We start from the raw sequence: 19,881 nt of genomic DNA, 5'->3' as shown, positions 1-19,881 counted from the left end.
CATAGTGAGGAAAAAAACCCACCCAAAAATCAAAGTCCACAATTGTGAAATTATTATTTTAAGTGGAATTCTAGTAGAGTGGATGACACACAGAGGTACCCACTGGATTCGAGTTAGTCACTGCGCTTGCCTGCTCACAGATAAATGGCACACAGAAACAACCTCCCTCGGTTTACCTCTTTAAGTTCCCTTCTAAGCCAAATTCTATGACTGCATAGGTGTCTTGGTTTAACTCCAGCTGGCGACTCAGTGTCAGCAGCTGCTCTCTCACGCCCCACTTCCCACCCACCTGAGCAGGATGGGGAGGAAAATCAATGTAAAACCTGTGGGTTGAGATAAGAATAGTTTCATAACTGAAGTACAGTATAATAGTAATAGTAATAATGATAAGGGAAATAACAAGGGGAGAGAATATAAAACTAAAAGGGGAAAGGGAAAACAATAACCAACAGTGATACACAATACAGTTGCTCATCACTAACTGACCAATACCCAGCTCACCCCTGAGCAGCAATCAGTCCCTCAAGGCCAGCTCCCCCCAATTTCTATACTGGGCATGACATACTGTGGTACGGAATACCCCTTTGGCCAGTTTGGGTCAGGTGTCCTGTCTCTGCTTCCTCCTGGCTTCCCATGACCCTCCTCACTGACAGAGCATGAGAGGCTGAAAAGTATTTGATGGGAGTAAGCATTACTGAGCAACAACTAAAACATTGGCGTGTTATCAGCATTGTTCTCAAACTAAAGCCAAAACACAGCTCTGCACCAGCTACTAGGAAGAAAATTAAATGTGTCCCAGCCAAAAACAGGACAATAGGAATTGTTGAAGGAGCAAAAGATCAAAAGTATACAGGTACCTGTTAGAAAACTGCAGGAAAGAAAACCTATTTCACCCTCTCTAAAGACAAATGGGTAAACCAGCACATTAATGAAACACAACACTGATGTTAAACTGGGGTATGAAGTAGAACATAGCTGGAAGGATACAGAAACACCTTAACAAGCTAGAATTATAGATGGAAACATGACTCTTGCTTCCCTCTGTGGCTGAAGTGAAGGTCTTCACCACGCCTTCCCACAGCCTGTGTTCTTCCTAGCCCACTGCAGGAACCGTGGTCCTCTCTGCCCCTGTAGCCAAGCCACAAGGTAGTTGCTCTATCCAAGCCTATGTATTCCTGCAGGGTGGTTCTGTATCTCAACCTTGGCAGGGACTGCCTGAGCAAAATCCCTGATATTAGCCTCCCTGAATGGAGGGAACAACCTGAGGAGGATAAAACCCTTCAGAGCTTCCTCCTGTCTTTAATTTCAAGGCGTAACAAACTGGAAAGTGTATATCCTGCAGTGATGCTGGTGTACCCTATACCTGAGCCATAAATAAGACCATAGTTGCATTCAATAATCAGAAAAGAAAAAAAGAAAGTGGGGAACTAAGATCTTATATTGACCTAAGTCTCAGACTGAGATAAACTTGTCAGGAATATCACTTTGTGGTGACTTTATCTTTGTTAAACTTGTATGTGGGGAAAGGGCTATTCTCACAGCTCACCGGACCCACTGTGTCCAGAGGAAACCCACTTGCTGCATTGCCACAACACCACCCTCTTGCAGTAAAATAAAACCTTGGCTCATGCATGCAATGACATTTCTACATCAGGATAATAAGCATGAGAATGTGTAGTTATTTGTAATTAATAACTGCAAAAGGAGCACAAAGGAACTATAAACCAGATCCCAGTCCTGCCCATGTCCCATTTGCTTTCAGAAGAGGTGATGCCTCACGCTTACTGTGGTCCCACTGACCAGAATGTGCTGGGTTTGTGGAGCCCTCACAGCTCTAGTAAAGAAGGAAGTTTACTGCTCTGCAGTATTATTGATGTTTTCAGCACTCTCTGCTTGGCTTTTAACTAAGGTAATTTGAAAATGGTCTTCAACACCCATCATGCTTTTTTATACTTGCCAATTTAGTGTTGTATTCATGGTGATTAATTGGTTTGTGGTGAAGGTTTATTAGGTAATCTTTGTGTCAATCAAAAATCACAGAGTTTTCTGAGCAAAGAACTCCCAAAGATTTTATAAAGATAAGGAACTGATGTTCTTACCTTTGTGTATAAGAAGTAGGAGCTTAGCCTCAACATGCGACCATGTACAGAAGACTTTAAAGCATGCTTTTTAATTTACCTTGGAATTATTTGGTCAGCCACAAAAGCAGTTTGATTCTCTCAGTTATTATTTCTGTTTTAATAAGAATATAGAAATCCCTTTAACTGCTCTGCCTACAGCCCATGTTTACTGTCTGATGAACCTGTAGGGCTATTCTAAAAGACCAAGCAGTACACTTCAACAAAGAAAAGATTTCTGGTTTTACCCCTTTCTTTATGCATGGATTGGCAACAGATCCCTTTAGGGAGAGATGAAAGATTACATCAAATTTACTATTTGTAATAATGAAGAAATAGCAGCATTCTGTGTAAGAAGACAGATTATCATCTGTCTGCCCTCTTTACACATGTTTTTACTGGCCTTTTATATTGTTCCCAGCATTGTGTGAGAATTTCCTGCAATCTGCACTGCACTGTTTTCTATTCATGAGCTTTCCTGTTGATGGACATACCTCAAAAAAAGCAGAAAATAGCAAGATTCTTCTTTTCCTTTTCAGATAGGTCACTTACCTAATCTACATGAACTTGGTGTTTTCCAGCAGATCTTGAACCTCACTGTGAAAAATATAGTGAAGGTAAATGGCTTTCTTGACCAGAAAAGGTATTACAGTGAAGAGGCTGGGATGAGGGCTTGAAGATATTAGCTGATTAAATTACACATTATGTAAATGTATGTCATATTATGTTTTTTATAGTATTAAGGTAACATGTAAAAACATACAGATTAATACTAAGAATGTGACCAGTTTACCACTTTTCAGAGCCATTACTGTTTAAATTACATAATGTAAAATAGTATATACCACTGTGAGAATAAGTAGTAAGCTAACTGGACTCCTTCCTCCACCACCTCCTTAAGAAAGCCGTGGGTTATTTCTGTCACTCAGAGGTGATGAACAGGCAGCAGCAAAACCAGGTGATAGATTCAGATGAAATTATACAGACGCACCATTCTTTTCCCCTAGTTCAATTCAGGAGTTCTTTTCCTGGGCTTTGGGATTACAGATCTGGAGCTGGAACAGAAGATAAAGGGCACACAGGGCCACAAATTGGATAACTTTGACATAAGGACAGATAATATGGAACTATAATCTGTTGAATATATAATCAGAGTGTTTAAAAGCAGCTTTTCTAAATTAAAAAAGAAATGGGCAAGTATATGTCTGTGATAAAACAATTACAGCACATGTTGTACAGCCCTGATAAACACCCCCTCCCCACAGCCACTCTTACACACAAACCCAATATAGATTGACTCCAACTGATTAACATGAATAGAGACAGACAGGTTTTAGCCGAGAGTTCACCCGCAGACTGAGATTGGCTATGCAAGTGAACTAGCTCTGGAGTGTGTTATTTTAGTGTCACAGATACAGCAGCTGTATGAAAATACATTAAAAATTAGTCTGGAAGCCAGAACAATGTAATTTCAGTATAACCTTATTAATCACCATTTTAACGTTGCTTTTTCTGTTTTAGTTAGAGTGCATTTTATTGAATTGGGTTTTGAGCAAGCTTTCATGGCTTTATAGAGAGAGGTAAGGCTCCATTCAGAGGTTTCCTTTCATGTCTGAGACATGAAATTGGAGTAACCAACAATTTGCACGCGTAATTCCAGTGTACCCAATGAGGGGAACAAAGAAAGAGGCAAAAATTGCACCTGCTGCCATCCTGATCTTATTGCAGGGGATGAAATGAGCTGTTTTCTGGAGATTGCCCCACAAAGCTGTATCACCAGCATTTTGTCTATGGGTATGCAGGAGACAAGGGGCTGCCTCGCATGCCTGTGGTAGATGGATGATACTGATGGCAATCTAACTGGAACATCCTGCCTGAATATGAACAACAGATTTGTCAGTGTGTGACAGGCTGACAGCCCAGCTCCCAGCTGCTTGTCCACTGTTGTTAAATCAGTACCTTGTCTAAGTGTTCAGCAAAGAGGCAATCTGCTTCCTCCATTCGTACAGGCAGGTTGCCAGTTAAAAAACAAGTATTGGCTTTAGGCTGCAGTGCCATAATGCATTGGAAAGATGCAATCTAAACCTTTGTGTACTCCTTAGGCAACAAAGAGCAGGACTTGGAAGTACAGGCTTAGACTTGAGACTATCCCTTTCAAAACAATATGGAGAACTCCACAGGGGAATCATGAAAGAAACGCATGAGGATTTGAAAGCTGCGGATGACTTAATAGAACTTATTTAAGCAGGAAAATATGGCTTATTTTGGTACCAGGGATGCAAGCTTGTGCTACTGTACCCAAGAATGCATCAGAATCTCCTTTCTAATCCTATTTTTAAGCAGTTTATGATTCAACAACAGTAATAGTTAGCTCTAGGCTGACATTTCATATGCAAAGATGCAATCCAGAAGCACTTCAGGGGAAACAATTAGAGAAAATACAAAAAGATAAAATGCTCCCAAAACAATAAAAAACCCCAAGAAAAACAGGGAAGGAAACCCCCCATAAAGGTACACAGCAGCACTAAGTTACAGAACACAAACAGCTTATTGGTTTCAGGAGGTTTTTTTCCCTGTGACAAAGTCTGCAGCTGGTTTAAGTTCTTTAATTTGGTTGCTATTGGTTGAGCATATGAAAGAGAGGTTTAAAAACTGTAACAATAATGAAATCAACTAAAGAAATCATAAATCTTAGTATTAATACTAATGTTTTCAGCTTTGGGGTGTGGTGTACATGTACAGAAGCCTCTGAGGTGATGCTCAGTTACCCAAAAATGGAGAAGGATTTACATCACCAACTGCAGCATCTTTTTGAAGCAGGTTCCCAAGGTATATTAAAGAGTCTCTAAATACAGATCTACACATCAGACCTCTATGGGCGCAAAAAGAGCTATTATAGTCTATTGGATCAACAGCCATCATAGTCTCAATTCAAGCCCCCAATGTGAGCAAGTGGTGTCACAGGGCACCCTTGTCTCTAGGTCAATGTGCAGTCAAGGTCTTATCAAGCCTCACATTTTGCTTCCATTCTTGGCTGGGAGCCTTGCCCAGATCTTCCAACCACTGTTCCTCCCTCAGGCAGAAATGTCATGGCTTGTTTCCTGCACCATGGGGAGCCAGCTGCACCTTCCCACCATCTAGATACTTCTTACCTTGGGCCAATAAATCATAATCAGGTCTGAAGTATGCAGCCACAGCAACATAGAAGGTTCTTTATGAGCATGTAACTTCTTAAGCATCTTTTCCACCAGGCCCTAGGTCAGGGAAGTATTCCTGTTCAGGACAATGTTTATAAGCATCCATTTCATCTAAATTTACTGAGATTTAATATGCACTTGTTATCAATGATTCCCCATCTCCATTTAAAAATTTCTCTAAAACAAGGTTAATAATAATTATATGCATAATGTATTTCAAGACTATATGTACTCATTTACATATATTCTTGAAAATTACCCATTCTAAAGCAATCTCTAAAATACATTACTTATCAATTTGTCTTCTTCACAACCCATAGAAACCCTTTAGAAAATAAGGCAAACCTGAGGATGAAGGGACATGTAAAAAGAGCCACTGCAACCTAGTAATTTGCTTGCAGAATAATATTTTGCAACCTGTGTGGCCTATGCGGAATATATAATGGGTCAGAAAAAAAGACAGAGTTGGCAGGTTTAAGTCTGAATTCTCCTCTTAGTATGAAAACCATGTCTAATGAATGCTGAAAGAAACTTGAGGTCACGTCACACCATCAAGCACGCCAACAGCTAATAAAACAACTACATCTTATGAATAAAATGAGAAAAAATTAAGCCAATATTCTATTATCACCCTTCTTCAATTCCCTTATAATTACCAAGTATCAAATCAATTTGTGTCATGATGTTTCCCCTTTCTTAAGCAGATGCATAAGATTTAGCAGCAAGGTAAGGCACTCCAACCACCAGGTTTAAAGAGAGAGTGCAATCTGTGGTTTCCAATGTAGCTGGAGACATTTTTACTGTTTGCCACAATCTAAAGAGAAAGGGGGCAAAATATTTATGAAAGAAATGCCTGCTCTGCATCTCATGTCACTGCTCTTAGGATGTGTCATAGAATTTAAATGTAATTCCGTGACAATTAGCTCCATAATAATATATTCAGAAATACAATGTTGCATCCTATGCCAGAAACTATTTTCTGCTTCAGTGTTTTACTGTGGCTGTATTCCTTAAAGGAGCCAACTATTTTAAACCAAAGCTGCTTTGTTTTCCTTTTCCACATGGAAAAGTAGGACATCAATCTATTCAACTGCTTCCCACTGGTTATTTTCCCATTTGTGGAAATAAAGTTGTATTACCAAAAAGAATCACTACAGCACTGCTAAGAAGTTCAGTCACCTCATATATTTCATGTTAGGACATTAATAAAATAATGTACTTGTTTGTTTTACCAGCCTTCTTGATGATTATCTTTAATTAAATCTGTAATGTAATTTTCTTTTTGTTCTCATTTTGTCCATCTTTCTAACTTAGCTGGTGGCAGTGATGTAAATTGCACCTGTATTTACAGCTAGTTTCATGTTTGTTTCTCAAGGATAATGAAATGAAGCGCCTTCAGCACAAGAGTTTTAAAGCAGCTGTGTAAAAAGGATAATTCACATGATAATTAATATGGAGGCATCATCTTTATCATGACGCTGATGGTAATGGAAAGTTACTGAGATGTTGGCCAAAAACATAGTAATGGCAAAACATTTCTGACTTCATGTTAATCTGATCCAACATTTACACAAATCAATGAAAAATTTCTCTTGAATCCAATGGGCTTTGGATGTATTTTTAGGTAGCAGTTAAGAATACAAAAAATACTTGCATTATGTAAAGGATTTTTCTCTCCCAATTGCTAATCACATACTAAAGTATTGACTTCAACAGCCTGAGACTCGAGGGAAGGGAAAGGAAGTCAATGGGTGAGATCTGTGTCTCCAGTAAACCTGTGGCTCTGTTCACTGTATATAATCAGGAACAGCAATGTACACAGAGAAAACATTCTCCCCTTCCCTCTTGTTTAAATTCAGAGGGAAGAGGGCTTTTTTTATGTGGGTAAGCATTTTTGCCTTCATATTCCCCCATTTCAAGATGATTTTCAGTCAGCATGATATTATGAAACCTATTTAACTATGCTTAAGATCTCTCATTTAGAGTTAAGTGGAAAAAGAAAAGGCAAAATTGTCTTTGTAGATGTTGAGAAGAAATTCATTGCAAGCAATCATCATTTAATATCCAGGGCTGACTTTTTGAACAAGTGCTTTCTCCAAATAATAAATGAAATGAGTTGGCACTAACAATAATACCCTCGAATATGAATGAGGAAAACAAGAATATTAAACCAATAGAAACATTATAATACAAACCCCTGCTATATACAGGAGGGAGTGTCTGGGTAAAGCAGCCTGCAACAGATCCATGAGCGCATATGGACCCCAGGACTGTTGTATGCCAATGAGATCAGCTGCTAAGTACTGGGACCTCTTAAGGTCTATTTTACCTTTGCCTTCTGTTGCTGAATGTGAATTGGGTCTCATACTAAACAGTAGGTTATCCTGTTAACCACAAGGTGCCACACAAGTGTAGCATATTGGTGTAGCAAATTCAGGTTGTGGATGTGAAGTCTCTGTTCAAAGCTGATGTCAGTGTTTTTCAGGGTCTGCATGTTGGTACAAGGTCCACAGGACTTCGGGAACTAAGCAGCACTATGATTTCATAGGTAGCCCACAGAAGTTGTGGCTGCCCCATCCCTGGCATTGTTCAAGGCCAGGCTGGGTGGGGCTTGGAGCAACCTTGTTTAGTGTGAGACATCCCTGCCCATGGCAGGGTGTTGGAACTGGATGATCTTTAAGGTCCCTTCCACCCAAAACTATTTTATGATTCTATGATCTAGGTGCACTTTAACAGCACTGCTATTTCTTTGGTCCATTTTGTATTTTATATGTATATGTTATACGTTACATTCTGGATTAACCACATAACTTATGAAAATTACTTTGCCTTACGAACTCTGCCACACTGACTAGCTGCATAAATAAAGTATCAGAGGAAATGATGAGTGAATTGGCAGGTTGAAGACACAGGTTCTGAACAAAATGAGCAGCAACTTCAAGATTAGTCATTAAGCACTTTGCTGGTTGAACTGTCTGTTATGATCAGTGTAGCCAATTAGACTACCATGTTCCGGTATGGCTTGACTTTCACAAAGATATGTGTTACATCTTCTCCTAAACATCTGGATGACAACAAATATAAAAAAAATATTAAGGGGAGAATATCAGTCAGGACTGACCTAAACCCACTGCCTGCTCTCGTGTTTGGGTTGGATTAATGTTACACCTTGAAGCTGTCCCAGAAAATGAGACACAAAGGGATGTGCAGATAACTAATGCATAGGAATAATCTGGGTTTTCTCTGGGAGAACAGCATCACAGAGAGACTAAATGACTTCACTGAGGTCCCTGTGAAAGCCTGGTGTCACCTCTAATTAAATCTCCAAGAGTCCCTTAAACACGATGCTACCCATGTAAAAATGCAGTGGCTTTGAGAATAGGAATGCAAATCCTTATATGTTGTGAACTTGGCTACTCCTTGAGCATTAAGAAGTGAGAAACTACTCTGCAGATAAGTGCCTTTTTCCTATACATACCAATGTACCCCGACCTGCTAAAAACATGGTGCTGCAGGAAAAGGGCTGGGGGGCATATAGGCAGCCTAGTACCAGCCTTGTATTTCTTCTGACTGCCCCAGACCTCTCCCTATTGGATCTAGCACAGGTGGGGAAGCTGAATCCTACCTCCTCTATTGCTAACATAAAGATGGTGTAGTTTTAACTCTGTGTTTTAGTGACCTTATGCCAGTTCACAGTACAAGAGTGTTTTTTTCTTTAATCAACAAGTGATTCTAAGGACCCTCGAGATAACTGCACTTCATCGTAATTATGTATGAAGTACATCCTCATCCTTGCTATTATTCCAGCTTTACTGGAATTTGCTATGGCACTCTCCTTGCCTTCTTGGGGTATTTCCTACACAGTCACACTTATTGTGGGTATGTCTAAAATAGGAAAAAAAAAAAGGGATTTTGAGGAAACTGCAACATCCTACATTTTTTCAGCATCAGACTGTAAAGGAAGATGCTTTAGCAGCACATTCCTACAGGCTGATGTTCCAGACCCTACAATCAAATGTAAGGCTGTATTTGGAAGCAATTGTACCAGATGGCTGCATATTATGGAAGGTTCAGTGCCACTAAGAAATTCAGCATGATAATAACAATAAAGAATGATTTCTTCATGATTTGCTCATGGCAAAACTATGGTTCTTTTTAAAGGTGATGACCAAGTGTTATTTAGATTTGAAAAGCCACTTTGGATGCTTGTTTAAAACCAGGCGACAGCAGCATGTGGCTACATCTCACGCTGCTTAGTGTGTGTAAAGCAACAGGAAATCTTCAGTCTGAATGGGAGTGGGGGAAAACAAAGCAGTGATTCCCCGAAGCTGAAATCTTTGCTCTGCTGTATACTGTTCTTCTTCTGAATGTGCATGTATCATCACACAGAGTAACTGCTGAAGACTAGAATGAAACACTTCTAGATGGCATTCAAGTTAGAAAGCTGCTTTGTCATTACGTGCACATGTATATACACAGAGAGAAAATACAGCAAGCCCATTACTGGAATATCCCCCACATCATTTCAAGACAATTGAGACAACAATGTGTTTTTGCTGGCGAGTCACATTAGAAAGTCTGCTAAGGAGGGACACAGCAGCTCTGCCACAAAGAACAGGAAGAGAAGGCAATTCTCCCGGGTCAGATATTGCTGTAGTCACAGATGAGTATTACTAGTCTCTGCTGTTCATAAGCACTGAATCACAATATTCAGAAGGGATTTAGGAGGTAAAGTAACAAAAAATTGCACTTACTTAATGCTCTGAGTTTGAACTGAGCATTCACAACTGTAGCAAATTCACTCGCTGCTCAGCCAACTGCAGCAATTTATCTTACAGATACCCCTCCCAAGATATGCTTCTTGTAGCCACTTCACATATTTGCACTACTTTACCCAAAAACACATGATAAAAATCTTCTAGCAGAACAGTCAGTCAAAGCTAAGTGGTAACAAAACTCAGGGGCAGAGAACAATGAAAGTGACTTCATGACAGTAACATAGAAAAGGTATTTCAGACTCTTCCAAAACACCTGCTGTAAAACCACAGAATGCAATTCAGTTCATGTCATCCAGTTCCGTCTGACATTTTGACCAAAAGCTCTTCCACCCATCTCCTCACTTGAAGTCATCACACAACACACTGGCCACCTCCAGATGTAACAAATGGAAGTTCAGCTTCGAACATCCAAAGTAACAGAGCACCTACTGCTGCCTCCCAGAGATAAGCCTTTTTATGTATTCCCTCTGCCACTACCAGAAACCTTGACCCACAGTGAAGATGCCTCTTGAAATCTGTCAGCCTGTGCCATATCTGGCAGGACTCCATGAGTTTGGTTCCCTTCAGCAACAGAGATGTCTGCTCATGGGGTGAGGCTCCCTTCTCCGCCATCCTATTCTTGAAGCAATGGCAAACCCTCCCTAAAGTTGGGAATACAACACCTTGTGAAGATAATTTGGACACCAAGCGTTCATGAAGCAGACAGCTTTATAACGCAGTTGCTTTTCAGCTCTGTAACAATCAGGAATCAATTGCACAGATTTCTGCTAATATAGGCATATATTTTCACATCATTCCTTTCTTCATGTCTTCCCATTGATGAAAATCATAGAATGGTTTGGGTTGGAAAGGACCTTATCATCTAGTTCAAACCCCCAGTGGAGCTTCCCATATATTAGACAATGATTCATGAATGAAAGCTATTGCCAAAACAGCAGCTACCAGGTGTTTTGTCAGAACTTGCTTAAATTCATCATTTGCCCTGAAACTTTCTCTGTAACTGGTAAAAAGGTGTTAAGAGTTGCAATTCACAGTATATGCCCAACACCAACCATCTTTTGCTTTGTTGCACTAGAGATCCAATAAGCAAAGCTGCTTCTATTTGTCATAAATATATAGTCTGCAGTAGGGTACAGCTGTGAGATATCTTTCTCAGCAATATTGATGGCTTGATGCCTTTTTACAAATGAGTATATCAGAAAAGACTTAGCTCAATAGTCCTAAATGATTATAGTTAAAATACAGAAATTATTGAACTATTTATTTCATATATTTTTATAGAAACTCTGCTTATTTAAATACCCTGCACACACTGAATTCCCTGGTTATGAAAAAAAATGGGAAGAAAAATACTATTTGCTTTTAGGTAATCAGATTCTGTGGGATCTAATCCTATATCCTATTTATGGCTGTGCTAGCTATTCAAAATTAAAATGAACCTTTCATCCGTGTGTATCATAAATGGGCATTTATCAGGATTATATGATTTTGCAATCCATCTGAATATGTAACCAGAATTTGTTTTCTTTCCGTTTCACTATGTAATTACCATGCAACAATAACAAAAGTGACACGTTTGAAGAACAGATAAAATGCTGTAAATTGGCCAGTAATGGTGATATTTCCTCATCTTCTGAAAAACCCATTTATTCTCTCTCTCAACAAATCAAAGCATTGTCAGCCCATACTCATCTTGTGGCCAGAGGGGCCCTACCAATTTCCAGATGTAAGTGAATACTGGAATGCAGATGAGGGCTACTAACTAAGGCTTTCAACCCAGGCAGCTGGTCTTAGCTTGCCTCAATTTCTAAATCATCCATAATGGGGCCAAGACCTCCAAAGCACTAAAAAGAGCGAGCTGACATGCTGGACAAACTGTTAATTTTTTCCTGAAGAAGCTGCTATATTGCACATCTGTCACTGCTGTGCAGACAATTACTCACAGAGTGGGAAAAAAAACCATTTGCTGCTTGTTTCTGGTGTAGTTGTTAACAAGGGTAATGGAGAAACACAAGAGCATGAGAGCCACGGCAGGAAGGCTTCTCAGCCTTCTCCCTCCCTTTGTACAAGCTGGATTTAGGAATTAAAGCAGCTGAAAGCATCCATGCTCTGCAGCGTGCAGGGTTTGGAATTGCTACAATTAAACCCATACCTTAAATCATCTGATATGGGGGTTGGAACTAGATGATCCTAAGGTCCTTTCCAACCCTAACTATTCTATGATTCTGCAGCTGTATTAGGGGTGCAAGTTGCAAACATTTTTGTATTTCAACTACTAACTGCACTGAAATGTGCCTCTCTAAACTGTTATGTTGCTCTGTAACACACATCACATCACACCATCACCGTGAGATGATAAACACAACATGTAAGACAGATGAGAACAAACCTGCTGAAAGTGTTATTCTTCATGCTACATTTCTTAAATATCTATTTAAATTAACAGGAAAAGATCCAGATGTTAACTGTAAAACATCCACAAATTTTAGCCCAATAGGTACTCAAACAATCATTAATCACTGTTCTGAGCCAAGAGGGGAAAATGATTGCCAAGGGTCCAAAGCAGGGGCAGCAGCCAGCCTGAAGTCAGCCCTGGAGATACAGAGAGCAGGGCACGGCACCCCTCAGTGGACAGGAAAACTACACAGGTAGGTCCTCAGAACAATATCCATTGAAGCTAAAAGAATCCTTAAAAATTCCAAGCTTCAACCATGATAGCCAAGCTGGCTATTAAACATTTAGTGTAAATTTGTATAAAGTACTCACCAAAGACATGCCTGTCTTATGGTGTGGGTTTAATATCTGAATTATTAAATCAGCATACAGAATGATGAAAACATCAGCAAGTGCTGTTGCAAACCCTCCTGATGGCAGGAAAACCTTGGCACAGTAACCTGTTCTTGGTCTACAAAGCTTCTTACCTCTGGTTTAAGAAGTTACATGACCAACTGAAGCAAATGCTGGGTTTCAGGCCCAGGTCTGCCAAACTTTTGGAAGTCTTGACTTAGAACTCCTCTTCCGTTAGTTAATTACTTCAGTTTAAAATCATTAAATGCATTAAGAAAATAAAGTGTTGCCTTCACAGGTCTTTTTCCTTTCCTCTGGCACAGGAACACTGTTATGATCACAAGCACTCATCTGAAGTTGAATCCAACAAAAATCTTCAAATCCATTTTGAAAGAAGATGGGTTAATACCAGTTTGCAGACCACCAACAGTACAAAGGCAGCGGTGGACAGCCCTGGAGGAAAGGTCCTTACTGGGGGAGAATGGGCAGCCAGGATAACAAAATATACCCCATGTTCTGCAGGACAATTTAAGAACCATCAATAAAAGTTCTTGTGTGGCAGAGTGAACTACAAACTGGAGGATGCTTTATGCTGTCTGGCAGCTCAAAAGCAGAAGACAACTCTAATGTATAGATAAAACCAGAAGTGGCAAGACTGGATCATACCCTTGGCAGCAAGTGGAACTGACTGGAAAGAAACTGGGATCTTAAAATGTCAGGTGTATGTGCTTGGTAGGAGACCAGCAGGAACCTCGACAATTCACTTGCCACTGATTAAATATTATCATATTGATTACATATTATCTTATTGTCGTGGTTTAAACCCAACCACAAACCTCTTTTGCTCACTCCCCCCCCCTTCTTGCCCTCCCCCTGCTCCTGGAGGGACGGAGAGGAGAATCGAAAAGAATGCAGCTCCCACGGGTTGAGATAAGAACAGTTTAGTAACTAAGGTATAACATAGATCACTACTGCTACCACCAATAATAATAATGATAAAGGAAATAACAAGAGGAAAGAACACAACACCTCAACACCAGCCGACCAATAACTCACCCCCACTCCCCCCAGCCGAGCACCGACCGATACCTCCTCCAACCCTGCAGTCCCAACCCTTCCGGGTAACTCCAAGTTACATCCTGGGCATGACGTGCTGTGGTATGGAATACCTCTTTGGCTAGCTTGGGTCAGGTGTCCTGTCTCTGCTTCCTCCCGGCCTCCCCTCCTCCCTGGCAGAGCATGAGGCTCAGAAAGTCCTTGGCCAGACCAAACATTCGAGCAGCAACTGAAAACATCGGCGTTATCACCACTGTTCCAAGGCCAAAAGATCAAAACACAGCACTGTACTAGCTCCTAAGAAGGAGAAAAATGACTGCTGCTGCTCAACCCAGGACACTTATTAACATACCTGCTAAATAAAATGGTATTTATTACCAGGTGATTGAAAAAAACACCCAGCTAAACCTGACCACTTTGAGGATAACTTTTGATGAAAATCTTTGTCACATTAAACGGACATCTTAAAATACAATAAAGATGATGAACTTGGGTTAAAAATCAAAACAAAGAGCATATTCACTTACAAAAGTTCACAGTGATGAGAAAGTGGCTGCTTCCATCACTGCAAAACAGATCTTAGTTATTTAATAGGGCTAGGTGTGAAAAGTGGGTGAAAAAAGCTGCAGAATGGAACCAAACTTCCACTTGCCCCTGTGGTGACTCCTGTTTGATCAGCAGGTGATGCCCATAGCATCAGGTTTAACAGGACACCAACTCTTTAACACTTCCTCTGAAAACTCCTGCTTCAATGACATCCAAAGCGACAAAACTTGGAGAGAAAACCCAACATCTTGATTTCTGGGGGAGTGGGACCTCACATGCCTCACAAATCATACTTGTTTTTCCTTTTAGTTTCTGGGGTTTAATTGCATTCTTTTATATGACCTAAAAATGCATTTTGTGAATTGTGTTCAGTTGCTATTAACAATTTCTCTTGTGAGGGATCCAAATGATCTCAGCCCACTGAGGCTGCATTTGTAATACCTACAGTAGCCAAAGAAAAGAATGGCTGAATTGGAGCAGCCAGGAAATTTTGGCCATGATCCCACATAAGTTCCCTTCCCACCTACCTTCCTGACCCTTACTTTTTCCTTCTTTTCATCAGTATTTGCCATGAGAAACAGCTGCTGAATGCGGCCCCAGACGAACAAAAGGAGAGCTCGCATTCATTGTGTGCTTTAGAAAATGCCTTTTTATCCAGGGAAGTTTTTTCAGACTATTTCTCTCTCAAGGTATTTTTCAGAAACAATTAGGATTGCAAAGGTAGTATATAAAGTGTCACAGAATTTTTCTATGGCTTGAAAAATAATTATCAGCTTATTTGCATTGTTAAATGTTAATTAGCTATGAATGGTAATTCTTTCTTCTAACACTGCAATACTTCAATTTCTCATTACAAAATAATTTCAGCTCTATTAATTAGTTCTAACAGTAACTCATAGTAATGGATGACACATTAAGTGAGCCATTAAACGCACTTTACCACTGATTAGGAAGACGACAACTAAAAAAACCTGGCTAGGTTTACATAAAGACAGAATATGAAACAATACATTGCAGATTTATTGACTTCCATAGAAGCAACTCACCCCTTTTTAAGTAACGCAGGCTCAGCAGAACATAGAGGTTTTTGTCATGCTCCTGTGAGGTATGTGGGGTGACGGTTTAACAAATGGCCTAGCATTTAACTACTGTTCTCAAAATGTTATGTTACACCATTCTCTGTAGATAGAGAATCACAGAATAGGTAGGGCTGGAAAGGGCCGTAAGATCATCCAGTTCCAACCCCCTGCCATGGGCAGGAACACCTCACACTAAACCGTGTCACCCAAGGCTCTGTCCAACCTGGCCTTGAATACTTCCAGGGATGGAGCATTTACCACTTCTCTGGGCACCCTGTGCCAGCGCTTCACCACCCTCACAGTAAAGAACTTCTTCCTTATATCTAGCCTGAACTTCCCCTGTTTTAAGTTTGAAACCATCACCCCTTGTCCTATCTACATCTATATGCATGTACATGTGCTTGTGCAGACACATACAGGCAAGTAACTTTCTCAGCTACACAGTAAACCCCCCACTAGTTAAAATCATCATTTTCTAGTTTTGCCTTTTTGATTCACCATGCCCAAAGACAGTGCAGGGATGTGGTTCAGGCCAAAATGATTCAAACAGCCACTACCCTGGATGGTGACAGATATCACTACAGGATATTTCCCTTCCCCTTTTATCTTTTTGTCATGGTTTGGTACAACTCAGTCTTGTAGCAGTTCATTTGGAATATGTCTATTGCAGACCACTACAGAAAAATCTGCATCTGTAACTGATACTGCATTTCAAATGTATGAACCTCAAAGACGAACCACATGCTCTGTTCCATAGTGACATGGAACAAACCCCATGGTTGTGGCTACCAGACTCCATGATCAGCATATTTGACCCTTCTGGAAAGTCCAAGCTTGCACTTACCAAGATGCTACTGTCAACATGTCTCAGAAACTGGTTCTGGCTCTTCTTTAAACCTGAAGCAATTAACCCATTGGAGTCACTGTGGGGTCAAAAAAGTGTCTGCTGGGGCTGTGGTGATCAACAATAATGACAGCTTAAACTCAACTTGAAACCAAAAGCACATTGAAAATTTGCATATTTGCAAATCCAACCAGGATTTCTGTGCCCTCCACCACAATAATCTCTAAGAAAAAAACACCAAGTCTGTGCATGACAGAAACTAATGGGAGTATGGTGAACAGCAGTATGGGGCTTTTAAGAAATCCAGGATCTAAAGGCAGAACCATCTTATGAGAGGAAAACCCATTTGTCCTGATTCTTCAAAGAATCACCTTGTACCACTTAAACTTGCCTGACAAGATATGTTGACCCCACATTACAGGCAATTTTCAAGGAAGCTGAATGAAAAACAACCACAGCTCATTAAAGCAGAAAACAAAACCCACAGAAATGGACCAGCAGGGAGAAATCTGAGGTCCAGCATAAACAATGTGAGATGTTCAAGAAGATGAGGAAGTTTGAGAGTGGACAAGTATAGACAAAACTGACTCAGCCGACTCACTAAATAAGTTTGAAGGATTCTAAGTGGTAGATGCATGAGAAGTTTAACTTAACTCAGGTATTAAAACTGTCAGCATCCTTCAAAGGGGGGTCAAAACACTGAGTCTGTTTTGCCAAACACTTTCACACCTTTTTTGTAGATCAGAGAAAATACTACTTGGGACATTTACATTTTCCTTCTGACGCATGTTTTCCCTTACTTATCTGCACACAAATTTAACAGAGATTTCACATTTCTCATAGTATCATAGCCTCAGAGGTGACTTTGATCCCTTCCATTACCTAGGATTCTTTGCTGCTGTAAGATTTCTGAATTGATGAAGTTTTATATTCTTCCCCTTTTACTTCTTACTTTGCTGGAATGAGAGCCTACGTAACACATATAGAATCAACAACCCAGAACTAGACTGTCTGATGGTGTTTGACTGTAGTCCAGACAAGGCTGGTATGAAACATGGAGATACTCTAGGTTGAAACAGCACTTCAAGTCCCACACTGCTAGGATTTACTGCATTTGGGACTGAAAGGATAAAGGGACTGACATGAACCTGTAAGTTACAGCAGCCAAACAGGCACTCTAAAGAATCTCAGTGCTGAAAATAGGCCAGCAAGATCCAGCAAGACTCCAGGGGTCTGTGGGAACTCGGATGCCATGGAAAATTCAGGACCCGTATCTTTTACAGGGAAGGAAGTTAAGGCCTCAATCTACAAACACTTGCATCCATGCTTATTTTTAGACATATGTAGTACTTCACATCTTGAAGTCAATGGAGGTATTTGTGTGCAGAAAGTACTACATATCTTCCAGTCTTCATTTGCCTGGGGCAACAGGAAACAGAGAGGCCAACATAGGTCTGAACAGGCTAAAGAAATGTCAAATTTTCAATGTCAAAATCTCTTACAATTGATGAAGGCAACAGTAGGCCATTCAGAAAACTGGCCTAGCAACATACTGAAAGCCACTAGACTACTAGAAATGACAGAGAACCTTGACAGGCATCACTTGGCACATACACGAGATTACACTTTAAGACAGAAAATGCTGGGTATTATCACAAAATATATACAGGGTTACACTTAAAAAAAAAAAAAATGGACAAATATTAAGGAAGAAAGACAACATGAAGGACAAGGCACAATTAAACTGAGCACATCTATGATCAAATACTTTGAAAGATAGCATTTTAATAAGTTTGCATATTCAATCAGTGTAAATATATTACAATAAAACATCCATTCCTCAGAGACTAATGACTTATATTCAGAGTTTCAGAAGTCAGACTCTCCAATACTTCCATTATCTGCTCCAAGAAGTCAGGCCAAAATCAGAACTTTCTATAGATGGAACACCTGTTACTAATTTGAACCACTTTTCATAGCTGTTACTAAAAACATGGTTTAGTGTGAGGTGTCCCTGCCCATGGCAGGGGGGGTTGGAACTAAATGATCTTAAGGTCGTTTCCAACCCTAACTATTCTATAATTCTAGGAAACAGTTCTCATAGCTGCAGGAGATCAAGTTTACATAACCTCAGTGATTTTTAGCTTTTTACTTAAAGATTGAATATTCAAATACAAACAATACACACTCAATGTATCTGTTGTTCAGTCAACCTCCAATATCTGTTTTGTTGTAATGACAGCAGAAGAGAATCGTAGAAAGCCCAAACAAGGGTCTGGAGCACCTTATGAGGAGAGACCTGAGCCTGTTTAGTCTAGAGAGGAACAGACTGAAAGGGGATTTCATCAGTGCAGGTCAATATCTCAAAGGTGGTGCCAGGAGGTTGGTGCCAGACTCTTCTCAGTGGTGCCCAGTGACAGGATGAGGAGCAATGGTCATAAGCTAACACAAGTTTGACCTCAATGTGAGGAAGAACTTCTTTACTTCGAGGGTGGCAGCGCACTGGGACAGGCTACTCGGGGGTTGTGGAGTCTCCCTCTCTGAAGACATTCCAAACCCAGCATGGAAATGTTCCTGTGTAACCTGATCTAGGTGGGTCTATCTTGGTAGGGGGTTGGACTGGATGATCTACAGAGGTCCCATCCAACCCTAATGATTCTGTGCTTTCCATTAGACTTACCTACTGCCAGTCAATCATGAAGCTTTCGTAGTTTTTCACAATAACTTAAAGCACACTTACATTAAAAAGATTGTTGACAGAATTACTGAACAAACTCTCGTATAGCCTAGCAGACAGTAGATATAACTTGTATCAATCTATGTTGCTAAAGATTTTATATAGGCTTTTTTTAGCAAAAGCTCCCACTTGAGGCAAGCAGACCATCCATGCTGAAACTGCTGTACCTCCTCAAGACTTTCTCCAGGATAGAGGTCATTGAAAAAACCCAGGAAAATCGTTATCTTAAATCTGTACCTGTAAAATGAACCCACTTGACCACAATGAAACCTTTTCCAAGGAGAATTCAAAACAAAACCATGCAATAATCTTTAAAAATGCCATTTTCTCTTTTAACATTTTACACGAGCTTTACAGCTGGACTACCGGCCAATAAAGAGTCAAATCTGGACTATATTCTTTCAGACTGAACATACACACTGTTCTTAGGTATAGGACTCTAATGTGAGCAACCTGGTTATGCAGTTTCTGTGTGCTAACTATGCCACTGCTTCTGAAAAGGCTGCTAGCTGTGAAGGTCTGATTAAAACGTCTCTTGATTTTAGAGTAAGAGGGAAAGGATCCCCATTTCTGATAGGTCTTTACGGAAACTGCCCTGGGAGCATGGGGAGATAAAGAAAAACAAAGGTTGTGCAAGTTATCCTTGGAGGAACAATTTTGGAGAACTGCTTGACAAAAAAGCACAATGTCCTGTCACAGTTGTCTGAGCATACATATTCTTAAAGAGTCATGAAAACTTG

This window comes from Lathamus discolor, chromosome 5 (genome assembly GCF_037157495.1).
Source record: "Lathamus discolor isolate bLatDis1 chromosome 5, bLatDis1.hap1, whole genome shotgun sequence".
Lineage (NCBI taxonomy): Eukaryota > Metazoa > Chordata > Aves > Psittaciformes > Psittacidae > Lathamus > Lathamus discolor.
The sequence above is the reverse complement of the archived record's forward strand: the minus strand, read 5'-3'. Positions refer to the sequence as shown.